Here is a 27,446-nt window from a genome sequence, read left to right on the forward strand (position 1 = left end):
GCAGAGAAGGTAAATACCTCCCTTGGAGAAATAATCAATATTTATTTATTACCTATATAGACAGTTGCTCAGTAATTCTGAAACAACTCTGAGCAATGAGAAATTTTTTGTTTTTGTTTTTGTTTTTGTTTTCGTTTTTTTTTAAGAATGGGAAGAAAAGAGTTTCTCATGTTTCTGACTAAATTATCCAGACATTATATTCTACTATTTTCTGAATGCAATCCATTCTTCAATTTATTGACACCTTACTCTCCAAAGACTATAATAATAGTTTCATATGTAATAGATACATGTATAACATATGTAAAATTTATATATTAATAATTTATCTTAAAATAATTGTTTGAGAGGCATGTAATTAATACATTTACCAAGAAACATCTAATTTTCTGAAATAATTTTATATTTATTATGTTTGCCTAGACATTTCAAAACTAATATCTTCTTTGAACTTAGTAGCATTTCAGAATAAAATTAGGGTTGGATAAAATCAAAGGGAAGAACTTATTTTTAATGTCTAAGAAGAAAAATAATGAATCAAAGTTAAAATATTATTAAATCAGAGTATATGCTATGCCTAATAACATTTATTTTTAACAGTAAACTTAAAAATTTTTTTAAAAAATTCTGCAATATGTTTTTTCTTTCTGCCATAGAAGAAAAATGCTCCCCTTTGAATATAAAGATTTTTTATTTAAAGAGATATTATTTCAACATCATAAATGCTGAATTTCCCAACTGCCATTCAGTTATTGAATAATTTTAAATAAAAGGGCCAATTATCTAACATGGAACTTACTTTCTTCACAAAGTAATTTTCCATCCTATTAGTTTTATGTCACAAGTGATGCAGAACATGCTTCAAACACTATGTATCATTTCCCAGTATAGTTTATAAAAATGCAAACTAATAGAGGTTCTTCAAACCTTGATTGATTTGTTACTTATTTGCAAACAGGCATGTACATTCCAATTCAGCCACAGTCTGTGTTCTATACAAACTCCTTTCAAGTCTAGTTGGTTTGAAGAAAAAAAATCTTGCCATGCTCTTTTCTGAAATATGAATCTGAACCTAAATGAATTTGTCTGAGGATGTGTCCATACTAGTAACATCAAGCACAAAAACTATCTTTCTGTCTTCCAACTGTGCCAGTGACTAAGCCATAGCACCTATGATGCTGTGTAAGCAGTAGTCTGATTTCATTCATTTTTTTCCTCATATTTTGTCCATGAAATAAATTTGACATTTATACCATAAATAATTCTTGCAAGTATAACACTTTTTATGTCTGCCTTTATGTCATACACACTCACACACACAGCTGTACATATACTTAGATAATTCTATTAGGGAACATCTCTGGGAAAAAAAGGTCCCTTTTCTACAAAGTTAAAGATCAAAACCACTTTGTCAATAGCAAAAAAGCTTAGCAGCTTTCAACTTATCTGGCCGCTATCACAAAAACCTTTGCACAGATAACCATTTTCAGAATACAAACAGTGGATTCATCAACCAAAAAATTGTTAGTTCCAAAACACTGTTGAATAGATCTTTCAAGAAAATCTCCAGCAGAGTCAAGAAGCTTGTGGCTTCTGAATAGCAGGACAGCTGATAGTCAGGGTTAGTGAGCAAAAGGCTTAAGATTCCAGCATTTTTATCAGAAGTACACAGACCTATCCCACTAATACATTGTGAAGAAAACCAGAACACCATTCCACATGCATTTGCCTTGATACTTTTAAGTATTACATAAAAGTATATTTTAGCAGAGTTGAACACTGTCTCATTCATTTATTTAAATTTATATATCCTCAACTGAAGCTACATCTAGTATTAATTCACTGGATTTTGTATGAAGGTTAAAAATTTATTTCAATTGTACATATTACAGTCATTATTTATTGAGATCCTCAAGATCCATTTCAAAACACACTGTGGTATTTATATAGGCATTATTTACATTCTATTCCTAGTTTTCTAATGTTTTCCATGACTATTGAGCCCTAAGTATTCACATGGAGTTTAAGGAAGTCGATTTACTTATTAGATTAGGCTATCGGAAATTAAAGAAGCATTGATTAGTTTTCAGCAACTAACAGAGATGTTATTATTAGGCTTATTTATATTTTACTCATTGTTATGGAAGTTCAGATAGTATTCTAGCTCTCTAACCTGGTTCCATTTCAACTATTAGGCAAATGAGTTTCATTATTTTTTAATTGATTTAATTAAAAAAAATGAAGATGCCCATTCATTTTGTTGTTATTCTAGAGTAAGCTGACAAAATATCTGAAAAAGCTTAGCCAATTATAATGAGGATCAAAAATTTTAAAGTATCATGTCTAATCATTAAATACTTACAGGATAGCATGAGATATTTTATCCCCAGGGGAAGTAATGAGAGAGCTTCCTGACTGTGGCCCATCACCAAACACAGGTCTTTGTGCTTCTCATCCCATTTATGGTAGCACTATGACCTGTTTTAGATCATAAAGAACATCTATAAGCAAATCTGATGCTCCTTGATAATGCTTCTCATTTCTTACCTAGTTATCCACAATTTTATTATGTTAAATTTTAAATAAATTTTCATTCTTGCCATTCATCTTTAATGATTTATTCAGCTTTATGAATTGTGAATTGAACCTAAAAAATTTTACTTAACAAAGTATCACGAATTACCCAGAAATCTTGATCTTGACTCTGGAATTGAAGAGATACAGGTACCTCTTTACACATAGTCCATAAAGAAAAGATATGCCTGATTTTGAGGAATGAGTCTGGATTCCAAAATAAAATCAAATGGGAGGAGAGAGATAAATAAAAGAAGAGGAATTTGCTAGTTCTTGCTAAGCCTAAAGTTGTCAATTAGACATCTGTTCTTCAAAGTCGAAATTCTAAACCGAGTTCTTATTTAACATTTGATGAGCTCTCTTTTCTTTGGACTAATAATAATAATAATAATAATAATAATAATTTGCCCTCTGTCTCCTTGGGAATTCCTTACTCTAAACCAGCTAAAATTTAAAGTCAAAAAGTTAGCAAGATTGCTGGAGGCCAACATTATTTTTCTCGAATTATTTCTTCTACATGCCTTACCAACAATCCCATTGAAAAGAATCAATACTAAACTGATAGCATTTTTTGTGCTTGTTTCAGATTATGTACGTGCAGAAAAAGAAGGGTTCTAATAGAGAATCGGCCCTTCCAGAATAAAACAGTACTAGGTAGCATTAACAAATTTACATGGAAGCAAGTTTCCTCATGAACAGAGCCCTGGATAAGCACACTTATGATCAATCAAGGGGGAAATTTAGTTAACATTTTTATAAAACATTTTAAAAATCCTTAAGTAGAGAATATTCTCAAGTAATAGCATACCTACTCTTTGTATTTTTCTATTTTGACAGTGCTATGTCAAATCAATTACTTAATTTAGCCACAATATATTCTGTGCTACAGTTATCTCTCAGGAAAATGGCATTGATATATTCACCTTACTTGAGAATTAAGCTCCTATAACTCTCATTTTAAGGTGTTTGAAGCTTTTGATTTTTAGTATTTTATAATATAATTTTAGCTTTTGTAATTTCATTTATTTTGTAATTTTTGAAATTTCAAAACTGTAGATGTTCGGATTTATATTTAGAGAGAAGGTATAATGAAGATAAAGATCTATTGGAAACAATCTGCCACTAGCTTTTGATATAAATTTTATAATGTTTAGACCACAAAACAACCTTCCCAAAGAATGCAGCTAGCTATAAAAAAATTCATATTCCTAGAAAATTATAAACAACTTAGTAGCACACTAAATTGGACTCCAAAGAAATTAATTTAAGATCATCATAATAATTTTATATCATACCCATAATCTGAGAAGATAATAGTTGATAAACATTTTCAGGATTAAAAGTAAATTCTGTGCACATAGAACTGAAATACTAATAATCACAAATAAGCAAACTCGGGATTGACTATCCACACAACATTGAAACCTAGATATTGGTGGTAATTATCTGAATTTTTATTTTACAATTGAGATATTTTACTGACAAAGCATAAATAGAGTAATAATCTCTTTTAAAGGGACAAACAAAAATTCATAATTGGAGGAAGTCAATAAGCAATAGAGAAAAAAGTAAGTATTTCAATAGCAAATTTTGTTAATTTAAATTCTGAAAACTTTCTGAAGCTAATAAATATTTCTTTATAAAAATGCTAGTACAAGTGGACTAATATGAATGAGCATTTATCTCTTAAATCCCATGTGATAAATTCATACTTTGAAGAACTACTAAGATAGGGATATCATCAAAGATCCCATATGTGATTTCCAGGAAGCAGAGCTGTTTGTTACACTATGCTAGGTCAATGTTCCAACAGTCAGATGAGATATACATAAAATTTATACAAACACTTCCATAGTCCCCAGTCAGAGGGGAATTACTAAAGCATCTCAGATTTTCATCACGTTGTAACCTCAGCTTTTGTTCCCATTTTCTCTCTGGGTCAGGGAGCTGGCTCATGAGCCATGCTTTTCACAACCCCAAGTTCTTTATCCCTAAATAACCAAATCCTCAAGAGAGCAGCAGACAGCAGGAGAAGACGATTTATTTAGAGAACTATTATGTGAGGAAGAAAACAAGTTGCCATTTCCAATTTGGAACATAATTAGAAAGACAATAGCCTCCTGACTGATGTTCTTTGTTCCATTTGGATATTTATGTAGGCCAGTAATTGGAGTGTGCTTTTCTATTCAATTTCACATTGTCTAGGAAAGGGCTTCTCATGCATGCTCCATGACTTTCTAGTTAGATTTAGAAGAAAACCTCTTGCAGCTACTACCCTGTGCCACGGCCACACGTCACTGCCTTCTGCAGAATGTCAGTTGCTGAAACCTTAGTTTTAATTTTGACAAACAGCTGAGTTAACAGGATTGTATGAAGGAAAAGATTGCAACATAGAATTGAGGTCGTTGAAGTTTTTCCATGATGTTATGGGAAAACATTGCAAAAGTCAGCTACCCTTTTCTCTGAAAAATTGACATATATATTCTAAAATTCAATTGAAATATATACAAAGAATTCAGTCTATCACAGCCAAATACAAATAAGGATTGAGGTCCATTATATTTCAAGGAGATCTTTTTGGGAGCAGAAGGAATATCTCTCTCCTTTTGCTATATAAGCAGAGGAAAAAAATTTTCCTCACCCCTTGCCTGTACTCATTTTCCACCTACTCATGTGGGAAGCACCTACTGGCTCTCATCACACTGCCCTAAGCATAAACAAAGGAGCAGAGACACTTATCATTTGCTATTAAGGTTGAGACACTTATCATTTGCTTTTAAGTTATTACTAAGAAATCTATCATTGATCTAAAATACCTCATACACATATTCAGGATAAAATTACTGAAGATTAATATTAAAAATAAACATATATGCTGAACAACTACTATGTCTGACACATTGATTAAATCTCACACATAATTGGTGAGATATTTATTTCATCCTACCCTTAATAAAATGAATTTGAAATTCAACACTTAAGTATTTATACCAAGTACATAGCTACTAAGAACTTGGATTGGGCTCTTGGTCTTTCTTCTTGTTGTTTTTTTTTTTTTCTTCATAGCAATATACTTCCCCCAGGAAAGTTAATGCCTTAAACTTAGTTACAATACCCTGATTTTACTGAATCAAGCATACCAAATTCTTTACAATAGTATCAGTTTTTTGAAGTATGAATTTTTTGGAGAAGTAAACGATAGTGAACTTTTTTAATTGTATAAACTTCAAAAATAAAAATGAAAATATAACAACAACAAAAAAATACCCAGACTTTTATTTGTCCACAGGCATCTGGAACAGTATGAGGCATGTGCCCATCAAGCAACGGGTCAGAACACACTGTGAGCCTCAGGACAAAAACCTGTTGGTCAGCAGCTCTTCCAAATATTATAGAAAGGGACTATCACTGTGATGATTCACTAGAATTCATGACCCAAATCTAGAATGTGATGCAACTTTATGAAAGCTATCTAGGTCATATAATAGATCCTGATACAATTAGAAATATGTAACACTAGTTCTACATTTTCTAAGCTGCATTGAATGTCAAGATCATTGTCTAAGTATTGCTTTTCAAGTATTTATATGATTTGGACTTTAAAAATTAATAAGCATTTTTGTATTTGTTAGTGGATACACATATATGATTCAAAGTGGGATACAGTAACCTGTACCCAGCTATAATGAGCTCCTGAATTTCAGTTGTTTAACATAATAAAATGTTATGATTTTTTTCCATATATTAAATGCCAAAGAGTTTAGGTTGGGGCTCTCTATCTTCATTCTGAGGCCCGAGACCATGAAGCAGCTGGTGTCCACAGCATTGCTAGTGACTGTGGAAGAGAGAGTGTGCTTAGGAAATATTGTACTGGGTTTTGGAGCTCACAAGTAGATGTGGAACACATCATCCTGGTCACATTTCATTGTTCAAAGCAAGTTATCTCATGTTCATATAATCCTCCACTTGTTCAGTGAACCAGAAATATTTGATAAAAACTGTAATGACAAAAAGTCTGCTTTCAGGGTTAACAGATACTTGATTCACACTACTTCCTGCAGGCAAATACTTTCACCATCCTTAAAGGAAACAACCCATGTAGTCACCATTTCAAGCACAAAGTCCTGTATCTCTAGATAATGCCCAGTGTCTCTTCATCAGTTCCAGATACATCTTCTCTTGACCAGAATTAACTAAAATGTCAATTCTTCTCCACAACTTTCTAAAATATATTGTATTCATAAGTTTAACCTTGTAATTTTGACTTTAAGTCATAGGATAAAAAAGTGGGATGTGACCAAGCTAGGGAATGAACACACATGACCTAGAAATGGACACAGTGACGTATAGGACATAGAGACCTGGGTACCCTCCTTTGTTCTAGAGAGGTGAGCAGTTCTCTGTCATATATATATTTCACATTGAAAGTACGATTTGTTGTTGCTGGGGATGGGAGGTCAGAAGTTTAAATTTGAGTAAAGAAGTGTAAAAGGATGCTGAGATGAAATATGGGGGGACTGTGCTGAACTCACAGCTGTCAGCATCACTGCTGTCCCCCTTGATGCTAGCCAGGGATGGCAGTGAGGCCATTCAGAGAAGACCAGGACCATGTGCCCTGGAATGCTTTGCCCTGTATACTTTCCTGTATAGTTAGATTCCCTTACTCATAAACACTCAGGTGAATTTTGGAAAGTGAATGGGAAGAAAATGATATGACTCACTGGAGGCAGATTCATCCAGACACACAAATAGATATGAGATGAGAAGTTCGGAGTGAACTTCAGGGTGAACTTCTGCACAATTCCACTTAGATGCTATCCCCAGTTGAGATAGATGACAAGGCTTCTTGTGAAGGACTCAGCTAGTACAGATGGCTAAGATAAATATCTGGAATTTCCTGGGGGTAGTTGAGTTTCGAAGTATCTCCAAAGATAGCCCTGAATATCTACCTTTTCCATTCTGCAGGTTGAGGGGAGTGAGTGACAGCTCCCTGCCTTCCATTTTCCTGGTTTTTTCACAAATGGGAGTACCCCTAATTCTGGGAGTAACAGAGCAGCTTCTATTTTTCTAAAGAAACACTGATACTCTGAATGTTTCATTATTGAGTATCATGAGAAAGTTATTTGAAAGATGCTACAGACTGCATTCTGTTGATTTTCAAAATACAGATTTGTAAATTGTTAGTTAAGTATACATAAGAAGGTTTTCAGTAGCAATTAATAAAAGAATCTATTTTTTTGCTCATATTGTCATTGAATTTCCAAATTTCAGTCGTTAATTGCATCATATGATCAAGAAAAATATTTTTTAGAAAGTCATCTTAAAATTTTTCATTGAATCTCTAAGAAAAGTATAATCCCCACAAAAAAAGTAATGGGTAATATAGCTTTTGCATTGTTGTTAATTCTAGTTCATTTGAAACTCAGGGAGAAATAACATATGGTTTGAATAATAACTATTTGAATGATAATATTTTTGGGCTTCAAACCAAAATAAATAAAATCTACAAGGAATGACACAAAATTTCACTCTGAAACATAAGGAATTGTAGATGAGGGACATGCAGAATTTAAAATTATCTAGCATCTTTTACACTTTTATAAATGACATGTCTGAAAATCTAACAAGTCGCTCCCACCCCTAACAGACTATCACATCCCTATTTAGCTTCTTATTTGTCTCTGTCAGGCTGATCCATGGGTTGAGTCCCCAAGTCATCAAAATGAGACTTGGCATTGATCACTGAAATTTATGATACTTTGAAAGATCATACCTGATTAATGGCATAGCCACACTTTATGTATTTCCACAGACACATCCATTCATAGTCAGTGCTGATAGCATGTTGAAATTGTGGGAGGAACATTAGATAAATTGTAGACTGGCATAAATCCTGGGGTCTTTATTCCTTTATGATTAGAAAGCATCCACATTTCCTCAGGGAGTACCAAAGGTGCTTAAAAGCACATTTGGCCAAAGAGATGTACTCTATGGTAACACCCTAGCTTAATGCTGCTCGTATGACTTTAGAAATGTTTTAAAGCTATCAGGCAATTAAAACATTTAAATTCTGGTCCTGTATCATAGTACAAGTTGTATTCACTAATCATTTCCTTTGGTACTTCCCATCCTCTTTGAACTTCTTCTTCCTTTACTAATGGGGTTTGCATGCTTGAGCCTCAAGTTTTCTCATGTGCAATATGTAAACAGTTACAGTGCATCTGTTAAGAGTGTTATTTGGAGATTAAATGAGATAGTCAAATGACCGACTTAATTCAGTGCTGGTTTTTAAATAGTTATCAATGTTACCTAGTAATTTCCTCATTCAAATAGTATCCTATGATACAAAGACCAAAAAGAAGATTAAAGAGATTCAACCGTAGTCAGCAAACATTGTAAACCTGTTTTCTAACTTTCCCTATTTTGGTGCCAGGATTTTTTTTATTGTTTTGGGTTCCAACTTTAGCATCTATAGCCTTTTCATGGTGTTCTTATTGCATTAGTAAACTTTGGAGTTGAATGATTCCATGTACAATTCTCCTAGGGTGGTCTTTTTATCCCCTTACAAGCTAACTTTGGACTAAGCTTTGTTCAGTTTATAAAATCTAAGATCACAATTCAGGGTGGTATGCCCTGGGCAAGTAAATGCAAAATCTGAACATCTAGGAAACAAAGTAAAAGTCAATTATGTGAACAGGAACAATATTTTCTTGGAAGTGATGTCCACATTCCTTGAGATTCCTTTTTATTTTTCCAATATTGGTTTCTTCATTTGTGTGTGTCTATAAAAGTTTCCCTTCCTTAAATCACGGCTTCCCACAGCAGTCTGTAGACCTCCTAGGTATCTCACATGTGGGAAACTTGAGGTCTGTGCTCACCTGTCTTCTGTGTTGCATTCCACAAAATATGAGCTCACCCTTCACAGCTGTCAAGAGCTTTTGAAGTTCTCTTCATGTATAATGTCATGCTATTAAATCGTTTTTCCATGTTATTTTCCTTACATAAACTACATTATTTGGCCTGTAAAATTGCCAAAAACACAAAGGAATGCCTTTAACATTTTTCAAAGACCTTTACTTTTATCACACAGAAACTTCAAGTCTTTGTAAGGCATACAAAACTAAAACTGGAAGTGAGAATTTGCACCTGCTAGAGATCTTAACTTCCACACCTGGCATATTTATTTTAAGTTATCCTTTTTTTTCTTCAAATCAGAGATTTGTAGTTTCCACCAATAACTTCTGAACTTTGTTGCCTGATTTATTTTTTGATGATTAAAAAACAGGTTATCAAACCCTGTGAATAAAACATCTTACAGCAAAAAGGGAAACAGATGGTAATATAAGGGGGCATTTACATAGACAATACAGGCAATTAAAGGCAGAACATTTCTGATTCATGGCCTATCTTGATTATTTTGGCAAAGGGCTAAAACATACAAATAAAATGGAGACCAGATATGATCTGAGAGGTTTTCTGGACGTGAATGCCAGGGCAGGGTTAAAAACCATGAGCCTAAATGAAGTTACTCACCTCTTAAAGTGTGGGTGTGTGTGTCTGTGTGTTTAAAATGAACGAGATTTTTCTTTAACTCATGTAAACACAGCACAAGATCTGCTTAAGAAATTTTGTTCTGCATTCTGTCAATGACTACAAATTCCATCTCTGAAAACAGGATCTGCCAACACTGTTTAGTAGTAGTTTAAAACTGAAACTTTTTCAAATGCAGTCATCATGGTAGGCAGGAAAACAAAGCAAAACAAACAAAAAATAAATAAACATTTATATGAATAGACTTGCATTCTAAATTCCATAGAATTGACTGTATTCTGCTTAATGTCTACAAGTCTCATCTTCCTCAATTTGAAAATGAAAACAATGATCATCACCTGGCAGCACTGGGGTGCTCAAGACAAAGAAAACCCTGAGTACATGTTACTTTTCTTCCACTAGCCTTTCCCAGCTCCCATGACGGCCCTCTTCCCCCACTAATGGTTTGTCTTTTATTATATCTGGGACCTGGTCATTCAGTTATTTTCTTATTTTAATCCTCACAGTAGTTGTTTTAGCCAGGTTTTTTGCTGCTGTGACTAAAAGATCTGATCAGAGCAATTTTAGAGAAGGAGAAGTTTATTTGAGGGCTCACAGTTTCAAAGTCTTAGTCCATAGAAGGCTGACTCCATTCCTCGGGGATCGAGGTGAGACAGAACATCATGGCCGGAGAGTGTGGTGGAGGGAAGCAGCTCACATGATGATCATCAGAAAGCAGAGAGAGAGAGAGACTTCACTTTCCAGATATAAAATATATACCCCATAGTCACATGTCTAGTAAACAATTTCCTTCAGCCAAACCCCACTGGCATCCAGTTACCATTCAGTTAATGCCATCAGGTATTAATTCACTGAATTTATTACAGGTTAAAGCTATAACTTAGTCGTTTCTTCTCCAAACCTTCTTGCATTGTCTCACATGTGAGCTGTTTAATTAGCATTTTCAGGAGAAGAAATGGGGATTAGAGGTTATATCAGGAAAAAAAAAGCATTCTTGGGTATTTCAGGCAGAATTTGAACTCAGGAATCATTCACAAAGATGATAGGGAAACAGGACAATCTATGTCTGGTAGCCAAGGAAATCAAAGAATTAGCAAAAGCAGGAAACTACATCTCCTCTCCCCAGACTTTGAGGTCAACTGAAAGGAAACCCAAAATCAGGACCATCCTGTGGAAGCCATTTCTGGTAGCCATCCAGACAGCAGTATATGTAGCCCCTGTTGAAGGCAATGCTCATGTTGGAACAGGAGAAATCCTGGAACATTCCCATTAAGCACAGGATTCAGATCTGGAATCTATATCTTTCCAAAACTTTTCCCTTTTTTTTTTTTTTTGGTCCTAGGGACTGAACTCAAAGGTGAACTTTCCCACATCCCCACCCCTTTTTACTTTATTTTGAGACAGGTTCTTACACAGTTGTTTAGGTCCTAGCTAAGTTGCTGAGGCTGACCAGGAACTTGCAATACTCCTATCTCAACCTTGTTGTTTGCTCAGATTAAGGCTGTGTCACCATGCTCAGCTCTCTTTTCTTATGAAATGAATACTATTTTTACATTTGGAAGGGTTTAGTAATCACATATCATGACAGAAATTTAGGGTACTATATTATGCCTTTAGCACCAGATCCATTCTTGAAAAGCCTTTCAAATAAAAAGTTATAAAGCATCTTTCATCCCAGAACTTTCTTGACACTGTTACCTTCAATGATTTCATCCATTCTAATGGCTTTGGATCAAAAAAAGTATTTTTTAAATGAAAGAAAGTCCAATGGGATTTCCCGTAGTTTTAATTATGACATCTTTTGCCCAATGGAATTTTTATTTTCAAACAAAAAATCAGAAGAGTAGAAGAAACATAAATTAGAATAATAGCTTGGCAAAATCCATTTTGCTTTTGTAATCATTTCTATGGTTGAATTACACTTTTGAAAAAAAATATGAAGCAAACGTATTTGAAATAATGGATGATAACATTGGACTTTTGAAATGTGGTTCACACCTACTTCATTTCCGAAGCTATAATCCTGGTATAATGTGTAAAGGGATTTGCAATGAAAGAAAGCAAATCCAGTCTGTATCAATTATTCATACATTTAATTGGCAGTGAAACTAGCAAATGTATTCAATGAGAGGTCTTTATTCCCACTAATGTAGTACATGCACAATGGATGAAAAAAATAAAGAACTTGCTTTTCAATACTCACAACATCTCAGTATAAGAATGCTTATATATAGATAAAGTTTTCAAAGGATTTGTGGAAAACCGCTGACCAAACTACCCAAAGTACAATTGCACTTCTGCCAGCTACAAAGAGCTGTGCTTGAACTTCATTTCACAGTTTCTGGTTTTCACAGCCTTTGGGCCAGCACAATTCATACTTGTTACTATGCTTGAAAAGATCTGTTTCAGGAACTGTTACAGAAACAGAGAAGGTAGTACACATTATCCTAAAATGCCACTGTGTTTAACAGAAAAAAGAAGTCTGATTTCTTAAAGTTCTATGTAGAACACCATTAGTGTTTGCATAAGGACCATTACAACACTTTAGCATCTAGAGGATTTGAAATCCATCTAAGTGTCAATATTTTCAGGGATCTGTAGTATAACTAAACTCTCTCACGTCTTCAGATAATCTGTGAATTGAAAAGGACATTTTATAGTATATGCTTTGGAAATGATGAGAGAAACTGAATTTTGTATTGAAGGGAAGTAGCTGGTTGGTGAAAAGCATAGATAAAACTGGAAAAATATGGTATTGTCTTGAACAAGGGAATAGTTAATTTTATTTAATTCAACATTTTCTAGGCAGCTACTGTAGTAAGCCTCACTTATTCATCTGTTTTTTTTTTTCTAGTTCTCTTCTGAATCTGAACAGTATGTTACGATCTTGTTTATTTGTATGTCTCTCTACTTTTATAGTAAATTTATAGGAAGCAATAATCATGTTGATAACCCCAGGACCCAACAGAAAATGGCATACTTGGTGGGGCTTAAATAAATGTTTGCTAACAGGGTGAAAACTGCTTGTACAATCAAAATTGATAAAGAATAGACCTTGCCATTGTAGAACTTTGGTCTATTATTTTATTCGATTTTGGCAAAAATTTTCAAATGCTCATTTTTAATATTAGGAAAAACTCAGCCTCTCAAGTTTCTTAAATAAGGAGACCAAAGCATAAAGCCATTCAGTTTGTCAGCTGCAAAATTTTAAGTAACTGAGCAGAAAACATCTGATTCCAAAGAAAAATTATATTTTGAGTGTTATTATAAATAAATTCATCATAAATATAACTGCTAAAAAATGATAAGGAAAAGAAATCCTTTGGATTTTATACTGATTAGTCACTTTTGAAATTTGAAAATCTAACCTTGAATGATAGGATTCTCAGTCTCTGAGAGTACCTGAAAAATGGTTTTCTTGAGGAATGTTATTTTATCCACATAGGATAATGATGCTTCATTGGTGTGACTACTTGTGACTCTGGATCAGCAGTACATCATCACAGTCACCTTGGCAGAGCCTGGCTACTTACTGCTGCTGTCTCCCCTGCTAGAATGCAGCTATTACTAATGGTACATACTTGCATGATGGGCTATGGAGATGTCTTAGCTTCTACCTGTTCACTGTATGTAAACAAAGAATATTTATCTTCAAGTTGAGAGCTTGCACGGGCATAACATTCCCTAAAAATTTTTATATAAAACCCAAATACCCTCCCTTATGGGATTATGGTCATACAATTTCTGTATCCTGCTGGTTTCAAAAGACCAACCCTTTATCATTACTACTTGAGTCATTTAAATATAAAAATAAAGGTAGTTGACCCATATAGAAACCCAGCTGAACAATGATATTGCTTCTGAATTTTAATAGCAGGTTTCAATGCTTTGCAAAGCCACAAACTTTCCATCCAGGGCATAATAAAAAGGGAATGTGCCTAGTGAAATGTCTCTCTGAACTACTTATTTATGAAGTTACAGATGACTTCAGTAATAAATTGTAGTTTTCCCACAGATTATGTTGGTTTGTTTAAGGCTTTCTTTGAAGCTCAGAATTCATACTTGCAGTTCTTAAAACTGTCAAAAGTGTTCATATTTGCTCAGTGGGCTAAAAAGAATATATAGTTCAGAGAAGAGGAAAAAGAAAAGTCATCATCACATCTAAAATGCTAGTAGTGTTTTTGGTAAGCTTAGTAATGATAGACATAGCCATTTCTTCACATGTATATGATAACACATGCCCTCATGAATATTTAAATATCACGAATCAATATATAACCATAATTGTTAAATGGCAGATCTATCCAGAAAACCTGTTGATGAAATGATTTGCCTATTAAGAAGGGCAACCATGGAAAGGAAAAAGAGGTAGGGAAATAATAATAATAATAATAATATTGGAACAATCCCGGGACTCATAGTTTGAATATCATGGCTCCCAGGTTGACTGGTAAGCAACTGGATTTATGTCTTAGATAAAACCCAACCTTCTAGATCTGTTTCCCTGCATATAAAATGAGGATGATCTAATATACTATAATTTGGCATTACAAAGAAGTGTGAGGGAGGTCTTTCTCTTTATTCCAACAACCAGGGAAAGTTAAAATGGGTAGAAACACTGTAGAGTAAATATATCTGCCTAAGTATAAAAACCGTGACCCTCACTTTCTTACTAGATGGTTGGCCAACTCAGAACACTGCATTAGCAAAATGGACAATGTAACAACCTCTAATTCATAGTTTAGTTGTATCAATTTAAATAAGAGAATATATATAAAAGAATATAACAGAAATAGGAAGAGTTCAATAAGCCTTAGCAGCTAATTATAGCAATAATCAGAGTAGTGGCAATGGTGTACCTCAAAGTCTTGCACATAATAGGGGAGAATGAATGCCTTCAAGGCTGACAAAACTGACCTAGAACCTCATCAAAGATAGGCACATAATTCAAAAATGGAAATGGAAACTCCAAGAAAGATTACTTAGCAACAGAAACACAGATAGAAAAAGCCATTGGGAAAACATAAGCAATGACCATTTAAGCACTATTAATAGTCAGAGGAACATGAGTGCAGTTCCCTTGGACTGACCAGTTCCTCTATTCGGAACTGATATATGAATTTTGAGCACCAATGATATGAAGTACTCAGAAACTTGATAAATGCCCACTTATTTTTTGATTCCAAAATAACCTATAACAACCTCTGATAATTTCCCTCTCATATATTTATCTATATAGAAAAAAATATGATGAAGTTAACAGGAAAATGCACTCATTTTGCCTGACACATCTCTCATTGTGAGTCAACTCTCTAATGTTCTGCATTTCTACTTAAATCTCTGTGAGCCATCAAAACAAAAGTCAGCACTTAAGTTTGACCAAAATTTCAATATTAAAAAGGAAACATTAGTTATGAGCCACAAAATCAGATTCTGTATTACAATTAATTCACTTCAATACTGTTTTTTAAAGTCTTCTTAGCATTTAACCTCTCTTTTTTTTTATACAAAATCTGGTTTAAATGCTATTATTTTGGTTTTCTAATACAATTTAAACATTGTGCTAGTCATTAGTGTAGTAAATCTGTCCACATTACCTCTTAACTTAGCAAAAACTTTCTAAAAACCAGTATATTACTCAACACTAAATGTTAGTCATAAACAGAAATTTTAAAGGATATAAAAGCTTGGATATTCTGTAAGCGATTTTTTTATGGTGTGGTAAGAACCTTATTAATAGGCAAAAGCAATATAAGTTCACTCTGTAAATTTATAATTGTGCAAAATTAAAATAAAGCATGTATTTAAAAATGACTTGAAGTCTTACAAGATGATGGATTAAAATAACACAAATTTATACCTTAATCCAAAGACTTAAAAATTCTGAATAAGCTATGATAAATAAAACTAAAGAAAAAGCTGACCAGGAAAGACAGAAAAAAGACAGATGCCAAAAACTCGAGCTGAGAGGAGCAAAACATGCAAGGTAACACTTCATTATCAGATCCAAAATATGTAGGGAAGTATAAAATCCAAAATGAACTAAGTATAGTGGTACACTCCTGTAATCCCAGTGACTCTGGAGGTAAAGTTAGGGATATCAAAAGTTCAAGGCCAGCCTCAGCAATTTAGTGAGACCCCCAACAATTTAGTGGAGCCCTATCTTGAAATTACTTTCATTTTTTAAAATTTCCTTCCTTCCTTCCTTCCTTCCTTCCTTCCTTCCTTCCTTCCTTCCTTCCTTCCATCCTTCCTTCCTTCCTTTGTCTCCTTATTTTTTGAGACAGAGTCTCACTAAGTTGCTGAGGCTGGCCTTGAACTTTTGATTTTCTTATCTTGCAATGCTCCTACCTCAGCCTTCCAAATTGATGGGATTACAGGCATGTGTTAACACTTTTGGTTCCTGTCTCAAAATTTAAAAATTAAAAAGGACTGGGGATGTAATTCTGTTGGACTGTGCCCCTGGGTTTAATCCCTAGTACCCAAAATCAAAAAGCAAAAAAGAAAATAAGCCCAGCATAACAAGAACAGGGTAGAATTATATAAACAGGAAAGAGGACAGAGACTGGATTCCAGCAAAGTCGCAGAGTTGGAATTATAATCCCTGAATAAGACTTCAAGCATGGGAAATCTTTCTCACTTTATGAAAATATAATTAGAGAAATTTCAATTTTGGGCCCAGAAAACCCCAATAAACAAGTTTCTATATCTGACAAGGATTGTTTCCCCCCACCCCAACCCCCTCAAAACTATCTTCTTAGAAACTGAAATCATAAGACTACACTCTATATACATAAATTTCAAATTTACATTATACCAGTGGTGCATAAATCCTCCAATAATTTACATAAACATTGGTATTGGACTAATTAAGCTTCAAAAGGCACTGGCAGATGTCCACTGAAAATCATCCTGAAAATCTGCTTCTATAACCTAGAGTTCATAGGACAAACACAGGGCAAGGAAGGAAGGAGGAGACAAGAACAAGAGGGGAGGAGAGGGAGGAAGGGAAAAAGAAATTCTTAAAAACAATTTCTACCACGATGGGGAGAGAGGGTGGAACAAACAAGAGAATTCGGGCTTAAAAAAAATGCATGAAATAAAGCAATAAAAAGCATTCACAAGGGACTATGGTTGTGGCTCAGTGGTAGAGCTCTTGCCTTGTACATGTGAGGCACTGGGTTCAATCCTCAACACCACATAAAATAAATAAATAAACAAAACAAAGATATTTAAAATATACATGTTTTTTAAAAAGCATTAACAGAATAAATATGTATTTTAAAATTTTTTAAAGTAAAATGGAAGGAATAAAATCCTATAAGAGGCACTGAGAATAGGGGGCTTTAAAGAAAAAAACAAATGAACTTAAAGAAATTAGAAACATGGTCACTGATAAAACCAAGAGCTTGTTGAAATATATAACAAATAAAGCTGGACTCACAGAGAATATATAAACAGGAAGTTAGATATGATTTTATTATCTAAGAAGCAAAACAGAAAGGTGAAAATAGATGATTGAAAAGAAACATGGAGGATAAAATGAGAGGACCCAAATTTTATGGAATAAAAGATTTAAGAGAACAGAAAATAATTAGTTGGGGAAAAGAAAAATTTCAAAGAAATAATAATTGGTATTTTTCCAGAATTGATGAAAGAAGAATACTTGGATCAACTAAGCAGATTGAATCCTGAACCCAATAAATATATAAATCTAAAAATAGATATATTAGAGTGAAAACACAGGATCTAAAAAAGTCTTTAAGAATATAAAATTGTACATAGAAAAAAATATCAGTACATACAAAGGAATTAAAATTTTATAAGAGCTATCTTAGCAAAAATGTAAGCAAATAATGTAATAATATCTTCAAAAAGCTGAGAAAAAATAGCATTAACCTAAAAGTATAAAGTTCTAAGAAAACAGATTCAAATAAAAATGCAAAATAAAAGCATTAAATATGAAGATAATTTACTCCCATAGACTCTGATTAAAAGGTCAATGAATACTTTTGATAAAATGAATAAAAATTTAGAACCAAGAAACAAGATACAAGGAGCAGTCATATGATACTTCTCATTAATTTCTAGATAAATGTGTAGAATTTTAGTTAAATTTAATAATTAAGGCATTTAAATACACTTTTAGATAAATTTTGACCTAATAAATTATCTAAGTAATCAAAATTCACAATTACAAATTTAGAAGAGAGTTAATAAAATTACAAAAACAAAGTTTTAGACAACAATTTCAGAGTTATTGTTTGGAATCAAATTTTCTAAGGTCTAAAAATCGTTTGAGATTTAAATCTTTTTAGAAGTAGAAATAAACTGTAGGTTCAACTAAGACATTATTAAGAAAACTAGACATGTTAAAATTTTAAGGCCAATCACCAAAATAATTAAAATTGAATGAATAACCACCAAACAAGGAAAATGCAGAAAGGGAGAAATAAATGAATCACTAACAATCCCATGGAAGGCAGAAATTTGGAACAAACAAAAAAGGAAAACATATGGTAAAAAGAAAGCACAATATTGAAAAATAAGCCAAATATCACAGCAATCACAGTAAATTTTATCAAAATCAACCTATTAGCTACAGGACAAATTGTCAGACTGAAAACAAAAACAATAGAAATTCTGTTATAATATGGCTATAAAATTATTCAGAATAGACTAGGCCACAGGATGATTACAAATTAAACCACAAGCTCAGAGGCTAAACTAATAGTTGTTTCTCATTCTAAATGAACTTGGAAGACATTGGCTAGACTTTATCCATAAAACACAATCACTACCCCAAGGAATCCTGTTGCTCATTGGCCAGGTCTAGTCACAACCAAAATGAAGCCAGGAAAAAAGTGTGGCTGGCCATAATTTGGTGAACTTATAATGTGGTGAACACACACATTTAAATATAACGCACAAGTTTGAAAATAAAGGGATAGAACAGGATACAGCTGGCAAATCTTAACCGAGAAAGAATGCCAATGTAGTAATTTAATAACATAGAAACTGGCATCTAAGTGGGAGAAATCATTTGAGGAAAACAGAATAAATTAATAACAAGATATAAAAATCTTTAACTAGAATTAAAAACCAGGTATGCACATAACTATAGAGTCTCAAAATACACAAAGAAAATCTCATAGAAATACAAGGAAAAACCTGTTTATCTGCTGTCATGGAGATAAAATACATATCTCAAAAGTCCATTAATAATTACAAACATCAGGGCTGGGGTTGTAGCTCAGTGGTAGAGAGCTTGACTAGCATGTGTGAGGCCCTGAGTTCAATTCTCAGCACCACATATAAATAAATAAAATAAAAGTCCATCAGAAACTTAAAAAAATATTTTTTAGAATTACATACATCAAAAAAGTTGATGTGTATCATATATAATTAAATTTTAAAAATTATCTGGGGCTAGGGCTGTCACTCAGTGGCAGGGTACTTGTCTAGCATGTGTGAGGCACTGGGTTCGATCTTCAGCACCACATAAAAATAAACAAAGGCATTCTGTTCACTTACAACTACAAAATAAAATTGAAAAAAATGTGAATCTGAATGACAGAAAGCACACAGAGCATAAGTATTAGATAAGGTTTTTGTTTGTTTATTTGTTTGTTTGGGATTTTTTGCCGTGTCCGTGATCAAACCCAGGGCCTCATGCATGCCAGCTAAGTGCTCTACCACTGAGCCAAAGCTCCAACACTTATTGCAGTTTTTCTTATGTTGTTCATGTGCATTTATATACATGAAACCATAATTTATAGGATGTATGCTTTGTCTAAGCACATAAAATTTATAAAAACTGAATATTAAAAACTCTAAAGAAACTCAAATCAATAAGAAGATTAAATCCTCTTAAAAATGTAACGAAGTTGGAAACAAGCAGAAAAGTCTATGAAGCACCAGCAAATTCGGAAATTTAAATCATATTTTTTTCTTTATTTTTATTAGTTCCTTTTAGTTAGACATAACATTAGGGTTTTTGTTTTATTGGTTTTTTGTTTGTTTGTTGTTTTATTTTTTGTAGCAGGGATTGAACCCCAGGGTACTTAACCACTGAGCGACCCCCTCTATCCATATTTGTGTTTTAGGGTCTCACTAAATTGCAGAGGCTGGCTTTGAACTTGCAATTCTCCTGCCTCAGTCTCTCAAGCCACTGAAAATCCAGGCAAGTGCCACTATGCTTGGCTAGGGTTCATTTTCACACATTATACACCCATGGGATATAATTTGTTCTACTTTAGCCCTCAGTTCTTTCCCTTTCCCTCCCATCCTCCCTCTCCCTATTCCCTTTCCTCTACTATACTGGTCTTTCTGTTGTTTATTTATAGGATTTTTAAAAAAAATCAGTGTCTTAAGGATATACATGAAGGTGAGGTTCACCGTGCTATATTCATATGTGTACATAGGAAAGTTAGTCAGATTTTTAAAATATTTCTTTGGCCAAAGAACAGATCTCAATGGAAACAGTAATATAATTACAGTAGACCCATTGAACCATACTATCTCAAAATTCATGCAATATAACAAACAAAATTTAAGGCAATATTTGTAGGCTTACATACAGTTGTGACCCAAAAATTAGATTTCAAAAATCAACACACACAAAAAAAGTGAAGTCAAGGCTCAAAGATAGCAACAAGGAGACTGTGATGAAGGCAGCAGAAAACCGCAGGCGAGTGGTCTAGAAGAAAATATCAGAGAAACCAAAGGAAGGGTTGAACCATATAATAGAAGAATGCTTTACAAACTTGACTGGTTAAAAAATAAACTGACAATATAAGCAACAAATATCATGAATTACAAAGTTGAGGACATAAAGAGTCAGAATGAAAAATACAATGAACTTTATGAAAATGTAGGTAAATTGAATATTCTTTTAGAAAGATACATTTTCAAAAACCATATGGATACAGAAAGACTGAGAAGAAGTGTAACTATGGACAAAATGGAATTACAATTAAAAATTCTATCCACAAGCAAGCATCCCAATTATGACATAAGCCTTTCTTATAATACTGTCCCAGATATGGAGATTAAATTTACTCCCAACTCATTTTATAATATCAAGAGAAAAAACTATTGGTATTAAAACTGGACAATGACAAAATCAGAAATCAAAATTATAGGTTAATTAAATAAAGAAAGGAAAATACGCAAAAAAATACTAAGTAAATGAGTCAAGGGAATCAAGTCATTAAAGAAATTTTATGATTGAGTAAGGCTTATATAGTAAGGAAAAGATGTTTGAATTTTAGAATTTTAATGTAATCTTTCACTCTAAGATATCATCTGATCACACAACCAAAAGTGAAAAAGAATTTAATCAAAACAAATGCTCAGTTTTGATCCAAAACTGATAGCAAACCAGTAACATTAGAGTTTCCCTGGATATTTGACCAAAACTTATAGTAATTATTATATTCAATGGTAAAATTGTGGATTTATTTTAAGTCAGAGCTCATTACTAGACTGTTAAATATTGTACTGCTTATAATATATAATCAAGTTAAAAAAAAGACTGAAGAATTTTTAAAAGGGACACAGTCAAGGGAAATTGCTACCATTAACAGATATATGAGGTTTCACTTAGAAAATTCAAGAGAATCTCTTCACAAAATTTAGACCCAGTAAGAGATTGCAGTAAGGTTTCTAGATACAAAAAAAGCAGATGAAAACTATTTTTATTCATTAAAAATATTGTTATAAAGTATCTCATTCATTAGAATGCCAAAAATATGCAAAGTACCTAAAAAGTAGCAAGTAATTGTTTTAAGAAATTATTTTTTTTTGTTAAAAGACAAGAAACCAAGATCTGGATGAATTAAAAAACACCATGTTCACGAATAGAAAGATTCAGTATCATAAAAATGATACTTCTTGCTTAATAAATTTGAATTTAGTTCACAGTATACTCCACACAAACTATATGAAGATTCTGAAAAGTAGATTTTTTTAAATATTTTAAAATACAAAGGGCAGGTATAAGACAAGAAGGGAATACAACCTACAAAATTTTAAGCATTTTATAGAGTTAATCTAACTATGCATATGTTTAAATGCATTTTAATTCAACATATGTTAAGTTTTATGTTAATTAAATATATATATTTTAAATTTATGGTATATTTAGTTCATATATATAAACTTAGTGAATGTGATTGAATTTTTAGTAACTGAATGTTTTAAAAATATCATTGAGAAATAATTAAATGAGAATTGGTGCAGAAAAAAATACAAAATGTCATTATCAAAAACCACCCCATGAATATAACTGTTAATGTATGGCAGGGATAATATTATAAATCAATTGTAAAATGAGCACTATCTGTGTTTGGCTGGATCTGATTAAGATCCAGAAAAATATATGAAAATTTAAACATAGGAAGTTAGATATAAATAAGTATTTTTAATTAATGCATTTCAGTGATACATAATATTGGGGTTCATTTTGACATAATTATATAAACATGAAATATAATTTGCTCCAATTCATTGCCTAGTAGTTTCCATTTCCTCCTCCCCATTCCCTTTCCTCTGCTCTACTGATCTCTTTCTTTTTATTTTTCTATTAATTTTTTTTTTACCTTGTGCAATATGGATATACAGAGAGGTAAAATTTACTGTTGTATATTCATATATGTATATAGGAAATTCTTTTCAGATTCATTCCACCATTCCTCCATTTTCCTGTCTCTCCTGCGTCCCCCTGAAACCCATTCCTCTACTCCACTTATCTCTCTTTTTAAAAATTTTTATGATAGAAGAGTAACCAAAAAATCTCAAACGAATCTCAAACCTAAGGGAGGGAATCTAAGAAGAAAAACTTTGGAATGATTGTCTTTCTCCCTAAATGCTGGACCCAGAGTTTTGTTTGCAGTCTCCCCATGTCACAAAAGTCCTCTGGAAGTTGCTTGGGCTTTAGGCCTGAACCTTGCAGTATCTCCCTTGCAATGGTCCTGAAAACATGGCATGGGGCGAGGGCTGAGCCCTTGTCAGGGGACTAAGCACTCTGAGCACACAGCTTGGACATCAACATTTTCCCCACACATTGTATCACTAACCAACCATTCATTAGGAACCAGACACTGCAGAAGCAAACATGCCACAACTAGAAAGAGACATTCTCTGCCTAAGGAAATGCTTCTCAGAGCTACTTTCATGATATAGCTTAACCTCTAGCCCATTTAAAAAAAAAAAAAAGAAGGTTAAAAATTCCAGTTTATGGGCTGGGGTTGTAGGTCACCAGTAGAGCCCTGGCCCAGCACTTGTGAGGCTCTGGGTTCAATCCTCAGCACCACATCAAAATAAATAAAAATAAAGATATTGTGTCCAACTATAACTAAAAAATAAATATTAAAAATAATTCCAGTTAATTACAACAGAGTAGGCTCTGAAGTATGATGTTGGAGCTGAGAGGCAACAAATCAATTGATATCAAATCTTTATAATTTTTAGTAAGTAAATATATATAATACTCAATATATAAATACTAAATCTAGAAATAAGAAATTGAATACTCAAGCAATAAATTAGGACATCATAAACCATATAAAATTAATTTCAGTTGTTTAACCACCTATAATTCAGTGAAAAACTTTAAAATTTTAGAATAAACTATAATCTTTTGTAATAAATCTAAATGGGAAAATATTATTTAATAAGATGTATGTAATAAGAATTATCATTTTGATAAATATGAATATATTTAGATTAAAATTTTCTGTACAACAAAAGAAAATGTAAATATAAAATTTGAAATAACTACAGACTGAGAAAAGACATTTATAACTCAAAACTGACAAAACTTTAGGTTTAAAAACAAACCTAAAAAGAAATATCTCAATAATAGATTATAACAAGGAAATTTAAAGAAGAGAAAAATCAAATAAATACGTAAAAACATACACAGTCTTATTAGTCATTAGGGATTGTTAAATAAAATAGTAATGAAATACAATCTGTTTATAAGTAAAAATATGGAAGGCTGGAAATACAAAGCTTTTTTTCCCTTTGGTATCAGGGATTGAGCCCAAGGATGTTTAACCACTGAGCTACATCCCTGGGCTTATTTTTTTAAGGTCTTGCCAAGTTGCTTAGGGCCTTGCTAAGTAACTGAGGCTGGCTTTGAACTTGTGATCTTCATACCTCAGCTTCCTGAGCAGCTGGGATTACAGGTGTAAAAATGCAAAGTTTTGATGAGACTTTATAAAAGGAGAATGTCTCATGGAATAAGATTATAAATTGTTGTATTCACTATTATGAGAAATAGGCAAAAGTATGAAAGTTAATACATCTCCTGTCCCAACAATTCAACATATCCTAGAAAGGCTTTCATCTATATGTGGAAGAAAACATGTAAGATATTTATTGCAGCAGTATCTCTAATAATGAAAAATCAGAAGCAACCTACATACTTATGAATGAATGAATAAATTACTATGAGTGTTCAATGAAATGTTATGTGCACATTAAAATAAAGTAACTGTATGTACCAACAGGAAAATATCTAGAAAAAAACATAAGCAAAATGCAAAAATCAAGTGGTTTTTAAAGGAATAGCAGCCTGATAACATACATCTTCTATGCATAATTCAATAACATATGTACTTTGTAGATACCTATAGGTATTGAAGATAGAAAAAAAAATATTTAGCATTTACTTTTGTAAACCATGTACACTCTGTTTTTTTCATAATTTGAAAAAGACATCCAATTATGTGGTTGTATGTTAATGGCTAAAAGATATGTTGATAACTAATAACTGCAACTCTATTTATTGACTATTATTTTATTTCCCATTTTAAATGTCATTTTTATCATGTATTAATTAAATTCCAGTGTATGTGTTGGCACACTTCTTAATTTTCCATCTCTTCATCCCTCAGTTTTTCAGCCACAGGGGAAATACTGCACAGTTTTAAAACTATAGCTTTATAGCAAGGGTTGATATCCAAATTGTAAATTTTAGTGGTTTTAAATAAAACTTGATTTTATTTAAAAGCTAATCTTGACATTTATTCAGGTGGTCTTTATCTTCCCTACAACTCTTTAAAGAATAGACTGAATCAGATTCAAATCCATCAGATGTTTACAGAGTACCTACTATGTACTGGGAACAGTGTCATATGCTGTCCAAATTTAACGCAAAACCCTCCTATTGACATGGATTAACATTATAGAGGCTCAATTTTAAAACTGGGAGTAATCAATGGGAAATAATTTTAGAATTTCTCACCTAGTTAGGTAAGATAACATATTCATCTTTAAAAGAGACCAACTTGAAAGTACTCTCCTCTTAATTCTTCCTTTTATCTTGCTCCATGGTACTTAAAATAATGTACTTATTACATTGAGGATGTTGTACAGCAGTATACACAATGTTTATAGATCAGGTGAAAGGCTAACATAATCACACATGATTTTTACCTGATTTTTGACTTTGGAACCTGAACTGGATAGGCTATGCTGGTATACCATAACATTAATGCACAATTTTGTGGTACACAATTGAAGCAAGTGTTATAAAGTGGTCCCCTGAAATGCTCATGTGTTAGGCAATGATGAAATGTTCAGACGTGAAATGATTAGATATGAGAGCTAAAACCACATCAGCAGATTAATCCATTTGATGGGTTAAAATTTTTGATGAACTACTGGCTGTTTTTTGTAGGTGGGTTGGAGGGCATGGCTGGAGGAAGTAAGTCATTGGGTGTGTAGCCTTAGACCTGATTCTCTCCTCTTCCTCCTTCTTCTTCCTCTCTCTCTCTCTCTCTCTCTCTCTCTCTCTCTCTCTCTCTCTCTCTCTCTCTCTCTCTCTCTCCCTCTTCCCTCCTGCTATGAACTGAGCAGCTTTCCTCCACCACACCCTTCTGCTATGATATTCTTCCTCATCTCAGCTCCAGACCAATGAAACCAGCTGACCATGAATGGCAACCTCTGAAACTGTAAGCCTCAATCTACTTTTCCTCCCTTAAATTGATCTTGCCAGTTATTTTGATCACAGAGAAGTAAAGCTAAAAGAGGATAAGAATTAAAGGTTGAAACTTAATAGCAACATGAAGTATTAGAGTTTAATTTTATGACTTTGATGAAACAAGAATTAGACTTTCAAACTAAAGGAAACATCTTGAATGACAACACACAGGCAGGATTAAGATAAGGTACTTAGAGGCCTAATGAATATACATGGTTGTACAAGTTGTGTACTGGACAAGCAAATGCATTAAAATTTTTATCTAATATAAGATAACTGTAATTATGTGGATTAGTCTCTGTGTCCTCTATTCTGTACCATTGGCCTAAAAGTCTATTTTTGTGCCAAGACCATGTTGTTTTTGTTACTATTGCTCTGTAGTATAGTTTAAATTTTGGTATAGTGATGCCACCTGCTTCACTCTTCATGCTAAGGATTGCTTTAGCTATTCTAGGTCTTTTATTTTTCCAGATGGATTGCATGACTGCTTTTTCTTTTTCTATGTGGAATGTTATTGGGATTTTGATTGGAATTGCATTAAATCTGTATAGTGCTTTTGGTAGTATGGTCATTTTGAGAATATTATTTCTGCCTAACCAAGAACAAGGTAGATCGTTCCATCTTCTGAGGTTTTCTTTAATTTCTTTTTTTTAGCATTCTGTAGTTTTTACTGTAGAAATATTTCATCTCTTAAGTTGATTTGCAAGTTTTTTTGTTTTCTTTGTTTTGTTTTGTTTGTTTTGAGGCTATTGTAAATGGGGTAGTTTTCCTCATTTCCCTTTCAGAGGATTTGTCACTGAAATACAGAAATGCCTTTGATTTATGTATGTTGATTTTATCTCCTGCTACTTTGCTGAATTCACTTACTAGTTCTAGAAGTTTTCTGGTGGTTTTGGGGTCTTCTAAGTACAGAGTTATATCATCAGCAAATAATGCTAATTTGAGTTCTTCTTTTCCTATGGGTGTCTCTTTAATTTTTTTCATCCTGTCTAATTGCTCTTCTTAATGAGTTTAGTAGGCCAATATCAAAGAACTACATATCTTAAGACTGGAAGGAACATGGGTCAGGTGCTACTGACATGTCCAATTTACACGTTGGACAATCACTTGAAGAGACCTGCATGTAGTCACAGAAATAGGAAAAGGTACAAATGTTGACTTCTAGTATTATCATATAAAAATAGTGATTGTTCTGCTCTTCCTTCTCCGAGGGAATAGTCCTTGATCTTTCTACCACCTGTTAGCTATTCACTATTAGAAATAAGGACAGTTAAGCCATGGACTGGTAAGCATCAAACTAGGAGCTATAGAAAGTTGAACTGAGACAACG

The sequence above is a fragment of the Urocitellus parryii genome, chromosome 1 (assembly GCF_045843805.1).
Source record: "Urocitellus parryii isolate mUroPar1 chromosome 1, mUroPar1.hap1, whole genome shotgun sequence".
NCBI lineage: Eukaryota > Metazoa > Chordata > Mammalia > Rodentia > Sciuridae > Urocitellus > Urocitellus parryii.